Source organism: Leptonychotes weddellii, chromosome 3, assembly GCF_054177405.1.
Source record: "Leptonychotes weddellii isolate Sample4059 chromosome 3, ASM5417740v2, whole genome shotgun sequence".
NCBI lineage: Eukaryota > Metazoa > Chordata > Mammalia > Carnivora > Phocidae > Leptonychotes > Leptonychotes weddellii.
This window is the reverse complement of record NC_138371.1, coordinates 164,498,582-164,509,339: the sequence shown is the minus strand read 5'-3', so window position 1 is coordinate 164,509,339 and position 10,758 is coordinate 164,498,582. Positions and strand designations below refer to the sequence as shown.

At 48.6% G+C, this 10,758-nt stretch overlaps 1 long non-coding RNA gene across 2 annotated transcripts; it reads left to right on the top strand.

Moving 5' to 3' along the window:
• Window positions 1-2,675: 2,675 nt before the first annotated feature.
• On the top strand, window positions 2,676-10,751 carry LOC115938716 (uncharacterized). Of its 2 annotated transcripts, none has more exons than XR_004073756.2 (3): window positions 2,676-3,297; window positions 7,867-7,986; window positions 10,024-10,751. It is a non-coding gene; the product is annotated as an uncharacterized LOC115938716 (long non-coding RNA). The 2 variants fall into 2 exon arrangements; XR_014143873.1 differs by having other exon boundaries at window positions 10,021-10,751.
• Window positions 10,752-10,758: the final 7 nt, after the last annotated feature.

Below are 10,758 nucleotides of genomic sequence, written 5' to 3'. Positions count from 1 at the left end.
ATCACCATACAAATTCCAGGAAGAGACCATCAGTGTGAAAAGGAGCATTAAAAACCTAACTCCAGGATTTCCCTAGGGACAGACTCCCTAAATGAACAACCACACACCAACTCACAGGGCGCACGCTACAGAATCCGTGACCCTATGGGGCACAACTACATCATCTTCAACTATTTCAAGTTTCCTGCCCACAAAGAAGAAACAAGAGATTCTGGGAAGACCTGGGGTAGGGAGGCATCAACTCAGTATCTCCACCAACACTTCGCCCAGTGAGCCAGCCACTGGCCAATAATGTCTATTTATTTTACCCAGAGGCAGATCTATTAGCCAGACATTCTAAAAACACAAACGTTTTGTTGTGCTTGAAGTAACTCAAATATTGGTTTTGAGTTGCTGCAGAACGATGCTGCAGGAATATAAAGAGCCATGCGGATGCTGAACCCACATAGGAAGTGCATCGTCAGAAACTGGCACACCAGAAGACCGACCCTTTGGAAAGGCTGAGGGTAAACCCCCAGCCGACAGGCTGTGCAATGAGGGAAGAAAGCCAAAGACAGGAGATATCAGAAGGGCCCACCCCATCGGAACAATGAGGGCAAATTTTAAGGCAACTCCCTCAAAGCTCTCAGCACCAAAAAGGCCCGTCTCCCTCCTCTCCCGTTTAGACTGAATAAGAAAATCAAGACAATGCTGAAGGCCGTTCCGAAATGGGCTTGGCAAGTCACCACGTGCAAAACACATTAAGGGGTTTGGCTCTCCGAAGACTGCCTGCTGGGTGGGAAGACAGGGGTCCACCAAAGTCAAGGCATGGGGAAAGCGGGAAACTGGGGAGGGCTGGCGGAGCAAGTGAACCTGGGAAGCTCACAGGAAAGGCACTAACAACAATAATAAAATGAAACAGCCAGAGGCCACCATGGTACTCCAGAAGGCCCACAGACAGGCTCAGACCCCTAAACTGCTCCAGATGAGAGGCAAGCTCTCCACCTCTCAAGAAGCTGATCCGATAGCAGGGTCCTCGTTCCTTTGTGAGCCCCACCTCTCTCCTTTCTGGGGTCCTGCAACCATCCCAGCAGCGGCCGGGCCCCAACGAAAACGACAAACCAAATCCAGAATGATGACGGGGAACTCACCCCCCCCCAAAATATAACACACACACACGCACACACACTCACTCAAGGGTCTGGCCGGATCACACAGCCAAAGTTTCCGGAACTTAAATCGTAAAACCACAATCAGAAGTTGTTGTTTTGAAATGCTCACCACAAAAATCTGTGTCCTTTGCTTGAAAGAAAGAAGGAAAAAAAAAACTTTGCTCTCCATAAAGGCAGGCGGTAAAGAGAGACAAAAATCTAACTTAGGCGGAGGGTGTGTTCCTCTTTGTCACCTACCGGGGTGCTCGCGCCGCGCGTGGGCGAGCGGCTGGCACCCGGCGGCGCCGTGGCACCCAAGCCAGTGGCCACCTCCCCGGCCCCGCGATCCGCCTCTGGGGCCAAGATTACGGCCGGAGGTCCGGAAGCGGCGTCCGGCGCTGTCACCGTGCGGGGCGGGATGGGAGGAAAGCGGGGGGAAGGGCGCCGCTGGGTGGGGGAGGCGACGGGGGCGGGCCGCGCGCGGAGCCCCGCCGGCCGGGTCCGCGGAGGTGAGAAGAGTGCAAACGGTGGCCCGGAGCCCGGAGGCCCCCGAGCTCCTGCTATTGTTGCCGGGGCTGCCCCGGGCCGGGCGGGCGGGAGCCCGATCCCACCCGCCGCCCGTCTCCTCCGGGCAGGACCCCGCGGGCACGCACCCACCTCCACCCGCGCCCCCCGCCGGCGGGTCGGCTCCGGGCGCCCCGACTCGCACAAGTTGCCGCCAGCCCGCCCGCCCGCCCGCCCCGCCGCAGTCATTGTTCGCCCCGCGCCTCCTACCTCCACGGCGCCGGCGGCTCCGGCTCCCACTCCGGGCCTGCCGGCTCAGCAGCTCCGAACCCCCGGCTGCCGAGGGCGCGGCGGCTCCGGGCTGCGCGTGCAGCGGCGGCGCTCGGCTATTAATACCCGCGGGCTGCGGCGGCGCGGCAGCGCAAGCGGGGCTGGGGGTGGCCGGCCGAGGTCCGAGCCATCAAAGGTGGCGCGGGGCGGAGGGGAGGGCGGAGCAGGCGGGGTGGGTGGGGAACGGGCTCAGGGTCGCCATGGCCGCCTCGACGCCGGGCCGAGAGCCACTCGCGCGGGGAGGAGCGGCGCAAAGCGGGCGGCGGCCGCGTCCCCGCCCCGCGCCCCAGCCGAGCGCCCGCAGTCCTGCGCCCGCGCCGGACCCGCCGCCTCCGAGGCCCGCGAGCGGGAAGTGAAGGCGATCGCGCCCCTCCCCGGGCCTGGGCCGGCCCCTCGGCGGAGGGGGGGCGGGGGTAGCTGGGGCGCCGCACCGCCCGAGCCGCGGGGACAGCGAGAGAGCCACAGCCCCCTCCAGCGTCCGGGCCGGCAACCTGCGCGCCAGCGCGCCCCGCCCCGCTCCGCCCTGGGGGCAGGTGCGCCGGGGGATGGGGGGGCCTCCAGCCCGGAACGCCCCTCCCCAACCCCGCGAGCCCACCTCGGATCTGTGCCTTACTTGGTCCTAAAGTCAGAACCCGTGTCTCCGCACGGCGGCACGGAACGCAGCTCAGGAAGCGCTGGGGAGTGCGCTGCGCCACCAGGGACACGCCAGTCCCGCTGTACGGTGGTGGAAAGCGGTACAGGGAGAGCGCGAGACGGAGCGCGCCGGCTAAAACCAGCAGCAGCTGGAAGGCGGTCGGTGGCGCGGACTCCGCAACTCGCTGGTTGAGGTCATGCAAGGGGGTGCCTGTGTGTCCACCTAGGACTTCACGTGGTCGCGCGGGAAGCGGCGTTTTGCAAGGAACCACGAGCGCCCTCCCCTCCCAGGCCGCAAGAACGGGCTTCCGGCACCACCCTGGGCTGCGAGAGACTTAATCCCGAAGGGGCGGTTGCCACCTCCCCGCGCCGCGGCCCAGTGTCCTCCAACCTGGCGATTCCCAGGATAATCCCCACCCCTACGTGCCCCACCTCCAGGAACAGGAGCAAAGCCCCGGCGGGGAAGGGAAAAGATTGGGAGCTGGTTTGCGGAATTTAATGGGGGAGGGGGCGAGATTCAGGACCGAGGCGGCTGGGACGGGCGGGGGACGGGGACGACACACAGTCACTGTCCCCACCCTCCAGCTGGGAGCACCTGCTTTACCGTCTCTATCCCCCCTTCCTGAGCCCCCGGTGTCCCCTTTTCCTGTCCTCGCTGTAGACTTCCCACTCGTGGAGGAGAAAGGGCGGGCAGCAGCAGGTAAGAACCCCAAGTAACCCTCTGCTAGATGCCGAGGCGATGAGCTTCCCGCCTCTGAAGGCCGCTGGCTCCGGAACCCTGGGCATTTTGCGCCTTAGAGGGGGTCACAGGCCTCGAACCAGGTGGATAGGTTTCACGGGAGAGGCTACAACTGAACTCGGAGGGAAGCAGAGCAGGGGCCCCTTGTGGCGGTGTGGGTGGGCACAACAGGGCTCATTAGAAGTACAGGGGGTACCTGCGGGCAGCAGGTGTGAGTAGTTTCTAGAAAGGAGCAAAGAGACAAATTTTTAGTATGAGGTACTGACCGGATTTTTTTTTTTTTTTTTAACGCTTGCCTATTTGATGAAAGTGGGAGTAAAAAGGGCCATGTAGGCCTCAGACCTAAGAAGAAACAGCAGTTGGGCAGTTTGTGGCCAAAGAAAAGAAACAGTAGGTTCTGACCCTCTGAGTGGCTCTAGACAAGCCATAGATCAGAGGGTTTAGGCCAGTGCTTCTCTAAGTGTTGGCTCTCACACCTGGAACACATGGAAACTAAGAAATGGACATTTTGGAGTGTCACCCCACACCTACCTTATCAGGTTCCCCAAGGTCAGCCCACATCAGAATGGCCTGCAGGGCTAGCTCAAATAGTCAGGCCCCATCCCCAGGGTTTCAGGTTCTGTAGGTCTGAGGTAGGGCTTGAGAATTTGCGCTCCTTCAGCAGGTATGCTGAGCCCACATTCGGAGAACCACTATATTAGCATAATGGTTCAGAGTCCTAGAATCACCTAAGATTTAAAAAAAAAAAAAACTCATTGGCCAGACTTCACCTCAGCCAAGTACATCAGGATTTATGGGGTTGGGACCCAGGCCTCAGTATTTTTAAAGTTCTGTGGGTGATTCCAATGTGAAGCCAAGTTTGAGAACAATTGTTTTTTTAAACTTTAAAGGATACATGAATCACCTGGGGATTTTGTTAAGATGCAGATTCTAGTTTAGTAAGGGTGGAGCACTATTTCCTTTTTTTTTTTTTTTAAGCTTTTATTCATTCATTCGAGAGAAAGTGGGCAGGGGTGGGGGGGTGGGTAGGGAAGCAAATTACCGGCTGACCAGGGAGCGCAAGGTGGGACTCCAGAATCATGACCTGAGCCCAAGGCAGACTCTTAACCGACTAAGCCAGCCAGGCACCCAAGTTTGGGACGCTATTTCTAACAAGCCCTCCCGTGCTGTGTTTTTTGCTAGGCCAAGTTCAGCACTGAGTGGCAAGCAAGGTGCTCTGCCCACTTCACAACTAAAGATAAAAAAAAAACTGTAGAAATCAGAAAATTAGAAAAGTGACATTTACCCGGTCATTCTCTTTGGAAGACCCACATTTTCATGTTGCTCTACTGTTTCTTTCATCTGGAATTAAGGTTTGTGTTTAGCTCTCAGCACAGGTACGATCATCATACATCTGATGCTGTTTTATTATCTTAACATTACCAGCATGTTTGAGGGAAGGTGACTTTTCAGGGAGGCAATCTGAGAGGGTCTGCAGGCCTGGGGAGAGAGTTAATACAGCAGAGAGAAGAGGGCAGGCTGGGGGCTCCAGCTGGGAGAGGCTAGAGAACCCCCCCCCCCCCCCAGCTTCCAGCTCTCCAGAACATTCTGTGCTTTGTACTTCATCTGACTGAAAGCACTTTTTAAATTCCTCTGCCTGAAAAGCCAGCGATACCTGGTCTGCAAAATCTGCGGCCTGGACAATCAACTGCTGAAAACTTGACGTGTTCCCTTGTCATTTTTCCTTTGTGCCTCACTTTCAGACTATAAAAATGTGTAATTAATTAGATCCCCTTTTTATCCCACCACATGGGGTTATTTAGAAATCGTTCTGAATTAAGTGGTTACCCTGTTCTTAACTTTTCCCTTTGTTAACTTTAACTGTTTTTTTTATTACAGTAAATGTATGCACATGGAGAATTAAATAAGCAGTACAGAAAGGTATTAAGTAAAGCATATAAGGGACCCTTCCCCGCATTCCTGGTCCCATTTCTCAGAGATCAGTTTCCCAGGGGTTCACAGTCCCCAGAAATGTTCTAAGCTTAGGGGCGCCTTGGGTGGCTCAGTCGGTTAAGCGTCTGACTTTGGCTCAGGTCATGATCTCTGGGACTGAGCCCCTCATCGGGCTCTGCGCTCAGTGGGAAGTCTGTTTCTTTCTCTCTCTGCCTCTCCCCCTGCTCGCGCGAGCTCTCTCTCTCTCAAATAAATAAATAAAATCTTTTTTAAAAATGTTCTAAGCTTATACAAAAGTGTGTGTAAATCTCTTATGCTAAAGCGATCACGTGTCACAGTGAAAAGAAACTTCTTATTTCATAATCAGCATCCCCTCCCCGGGAAACATCACCACACCACCGAGACCCGACCTTTCTGGGTCAGGACATTGCAAATCTCTGGATCTGCATATGCGCTGTCAGTAACATGAGAACCTACACTAAAACCCAAGTCAGGGAAGAAGGGATTTGCACATAGCTCTTGTGGGCAGCTCCAGCAGTGACTCCTAATACTCATACTCTGTGTAATCCCCTCGCCCTGACTGAGGGCTGGTCCTAGTGAGGGCCTCCCTCCTAAGGTACAGAATATGGAAGCGTGACGTGATGTCACTTCCATGATTAGCTTACAAAAGACTGAATTCCATCTTGCTCGCCCTCTTTCTTGCCTGCCTTAGATGAAGCCAGCGCCATATTGGGAGGTGCTCTATGAAGGACCCCTGTGGTGAGGAACAAAGGGAGCTGGTAAGGAAATGAGGCCTTAGTTAAGAGCCCTTGAGGCACTGAATCCCATGACAATCACAGGAGGGATCTCGGAAGGGGGGATCCTTCCCAGTGGACCCTTGCAATGACCGCAGCATTGTGAGAAATCCAGAGCCAGAGGACCCAGCTAAGCCTTGCCTAGATCCTTGACCCACAGAAAGTATGAGATGATAAATGGCATTGTTCTAAGCCACTAAGTTTTGGAGTAATTCGTTACGCAGCAATGGGTAACTAACAAACATAGCATAATATAGTAGGAGTAGTAGAATTAGAAGACGCACATCCAAAGTTAAGTCAATAGGAAGAATATGAATCTCCCTTAGAGTAAGTAGGAAATAAAATCTTGGGGTTTTGAGCTGTGTTTCATTTCAGCAGAATAGATCCCCACTCCTTCTGGAGCCCAGCCACCATAGGGCCAGCACTCACAGCCATTCCCCTTTAATGGAACCAGCAGATACTGACTGGCAGACGAAGCAATTGACAGGAAGTGGACCCATGAGATTGTAAAATTTATAGAATCCAAGAAGGATTCTAGAGATGAGGACCTAATTATTTTGCAGAGAAGTTTCTAGATCTAGGAGGGCTTTGAAGGGATAGCAATGGTGATGGCAGAGACCAGGTAGAGAAAAGATTAAGGAGAGATGGGGGGTGGGGGGGCAGAAGGTAGAGAATAGGAACCAAGGGACTGTCCATGTAGGACACTTCTGGCTTAAAAGGTAGTTGCTACCCATCTTGGTAGATACTGCAAAATTACCCTCCAAAGTTGCTGCCATAAATCATTCTTCCACTGTGGTGGTTTTAAAACATGGCCACAAATTCTTTGATACTCCTGTCATGGAGAAGTGGGGGTCTATGTCTGCTCCCTTTAAATCTGGACAAGCTTGTGACTTAAGTCAATAGAGTGGAGGTGATGTTGTGTGACCCAGAGACCATGACCTGCACCAAACTCAAGAGCCACCCAGGTGCCCCTCTTTGACTTATGCTTTGATGATCCTTCAGCATGCATTAGGTGTATGGATCTTCAGCAGCAATTGTTGGGGGTGGGGGGGATGAACATTTTTCTTTACTTTTGCCTTAAAATGTGTGAAGATCCAATTTCAAGAAGGGGATAATTATGCAATACATATAGAACTCCTACCACAGATTACTAAGCATCAGAGTTATTTTGCATGGGCCTTCATACATGAGATCAATAAGACAAAGAGAACTGCCATCTTGATTATGGGTATACACATGTGTATGTGCAGACAGGTAGATAGGTAGGGATAGATAGAGACAGATAGAGATGCCCTCCCCAACCCCATTCCTACTTTGGTTTTCAATGCATTTTGAACAGTGAAAATGCTTCAAGTAACATCAACAATGGTATACTTTCCCCTTATGTACCATTTCATTTTTTTTTAAAGATTTTATTTATTTATTTGAGAGAGAGAGAGACAGAGATAGCGAGAGAGAGAGAGAGCGCACAAGTGGGGAGGTGAAGGAGAAGCAGGCTCCCCACTGAGCAGAGAGCCAGACTGGGGGACAATCCCAAGACCCTGGAATCATGACCTGAGCTGACGGCAGACGCTTAACTGACTGAGCCACCCAGGAGTCCCTGTATCATTTCATTTTTTTGAGAATCAAAAGGCAAGATTACACGCCAGATTCAAAATCATTGTACTCTTGACCTTCCTATGGTTTTCTCCTAAATTTTTCCTTTTGAAAGTGAAGTGGAAAAAATTTTGAGAAAAAGTCCTTACTTTTTATCCTATTCTATTTTCTGTTCTAAAAGAAGTATGTTTTTAATACTTTTCACCAGCTGTCCTAGATTTATGAATATAAAGGCACAAGGCAACATAATGGTGCAGAGCCTAGTCTCTGAAGCTGGCAATTTGAGTTTGAATTCCCTTCTCTGCCTGTGTGAGCTGTGTGAGCTTGGGTATGTTACTTAGCCTCTCTGTGCTTCTGTTAACTCATTTGTAAAATGGGCATAACACAGTTCCTACTTTATAAGGTTGATGTGTCAATTAAATGAATTAACATTCACTACAGTATTAATAGCCATATATTTTGGCTATTATTACTATTATAAATAGAAAAAAAAATCCTGCAGTTAAAGGTAATGGTAATGGGTCCTCTTAACCTGAAAATTACCACCAGCTCTGTGGGGGGAATTTTTCGACTAATTGGGCTTTAGCATCTTCTTTATCCTCCCTCATGGGATCAGGGCTGCTTAAATACAGTTCTTAATCCTTGAAAAGAAAGTAAATCCTAAATACAACCACACCTTTTTCCTAAACAGTGGGATATTGCTTTTCCCAGCACAAGCCCTGTTCTTCAGCTTATTAGTAATGGAGTTGAAGGTAGACACATGTAGCCATAAACTAGTACTTGGTTGAATTATTCCTCTACCCTTTCATACAGATTAAGAATACTAGGGGAAAGGAGGAATAAGGAGGAATTATTTATGAAGTAATTTCTATCCTTTAACAAATTAAAATCCTCGTTACACATTCAAGCATAACCTACATAAGTATGCAATGCCTAATCACAAATTATCTCTAAATATTTCTGTTTTAAATCTGAATGAGGAGTAACCAAGAGAAATGGACTTAAGTGACAGTAAACTGAAGTCAATTAAGTTCTTGTAGTTAGGATTAATGCCATACCAAAAAAAAAAAAAGAAAGAAAAGAAAACAAAAAGAAAAAAGTAAAAGGAGAGAGAGAAAATTTTCCTTTCCTAGAATTGCTTTAAAATAGAGCAGATTTGTATATTATCATTGGTTCTTCAGGACTGCTCTATAATTTAAGATAGTAAAACTTTAACAAATTGGCAAAAGATTTGAACACTTAACAAAAGGGGGCATACGAAGAGCCAGCAATGAAAGAGCTTCTTATCAGTCTGAGAAACACAAAATTAATGCCACAATGAGACATACTGTTCATCCACTAGAACTGCTAAAATTAAAAAGACTACCAACATCAAAATTTGATGAGGAGATAGAATAACTAAAACTCATACATTGCTGATAAAAACGTAAAATGGCACAACCACTTCGGGAAAAAGTCTGGCAGTTCCTTATAAATTTAAACATACACTCGCTGTAAGACCAAGTAATTCCACTCCTATGTATTTGCCCAAGAAATACAAGAACATATGTCCACAAAAAGACTTGCACAAAAATGTTCACAACAGCTTTATTCATAAAACTAAAAAAAAAAAAAAAATTGGGGGTGGAGGGGGCAAATAGATGGCCATCAAAGGAGAATGGAAAAGTAGGCTATGGTATATTCATATACAACAAATTCATAATTCAATAACAAAAAGGAATAAACTATTGACAACATGGATGAATCTCAAAAACATTTTGCTGAGAAAGGAACTTCACACACACACACAAAGTACATATTGTACTTTTCTATTTGTATGATGTTTTATGATAGGCAAACCAAATCCATAGAGAAAAGCTCAGAATGGAAGTTGTCTTTGAAGGGTAGAGGATGGAGATCGACTGGGGAGGACCATGGGAGAAAATGTTCTGGAGTGATTATAATGTATTTGTCCTGCCAGAAGTTTGGGTTAAACCTAGTGAGTATAGACTTTGAGATCTGTGCATTTCATCATATGTAAACATTACCCCAAAAGAAATGAAACAGAACAAATATTGAATTCTGGCGAATGCTATTCATGCTGAAGTATTGAGGAGGAAGAGAACTCATGCCATTTACCTTGAAATAGATTTAAAAGGAAGGTCAGCTGATGGATGACTAGTTCGAGAGAGAAATAGATAGGTGATAAAGTAAAGAGAATAAGATGTTAATTATAGAATGTTGGTGGTGGCTAGAAAGATGTTCACTATAAAAATTTTTCACCTTGTATGCTTGAAATTTGTATCATAAAATGATGAATTCCACTTCTAGGTATATACCCAAGAGAAATGAAAAGACATATGTCTTTTTTTTTTTTTTTAAGTAGGCCTCATGCCCAGTGTGGAGTCCAATGTGGGGCTTGAACTCAAGACCCTGAGATCAAGGAGATCAAGACCTGCGCTGAGATCAAGAGTCAGATGCTTAACTGACTGAGCCACCCAGGCACCCTAGAACATATGTACAGAAAAACTTACATGAGTGTTCATATGAGCTATTATATAATAGCCAAAACATGGTAACAACCTGAATGTCCATTAGATGATGAACGGATGAACCAGATGTGACCTATCTATAAACAGAATAGTGTTTGGCAATAAGAAGGAATGAAGTACTGACATGCTACAACATCCATGAACCTAGAAAACATGCTTCAGTGAAAAGCCAGTCACAATAGACCACAGATTATATGAATGCATTTATGGGAAAGCTCAAGAATAGGCAAATCTATGGAGAAAGGAAGGTCAGAGGTTGCCTCAGGCTAGAGGAATTGGAGGGAAATGGGAACTGACTGTTAAGGGGTCTGGGGTTTCTTTTTGGGGTGACGAAATGTTCTAAAGTTGGTTGTGGAACTCTGTGAATATATTGACAGCCACTGCGTTGTACACTGTAAATGGGTGAATTGGGGGTGCCTGGGTGGCTCAGTCAGTTAAGCATCTAACTCTTGCTTTTGGCTTAGGTCATGGTCTCAGGGTCATGATCTCAGGTCATGAGATCTCACCCTGTGTTGGGCTCTGTGCTCTGCTTGGAATCTGCTTGAGATTCTCTCTCTCTCTCTCTCTCT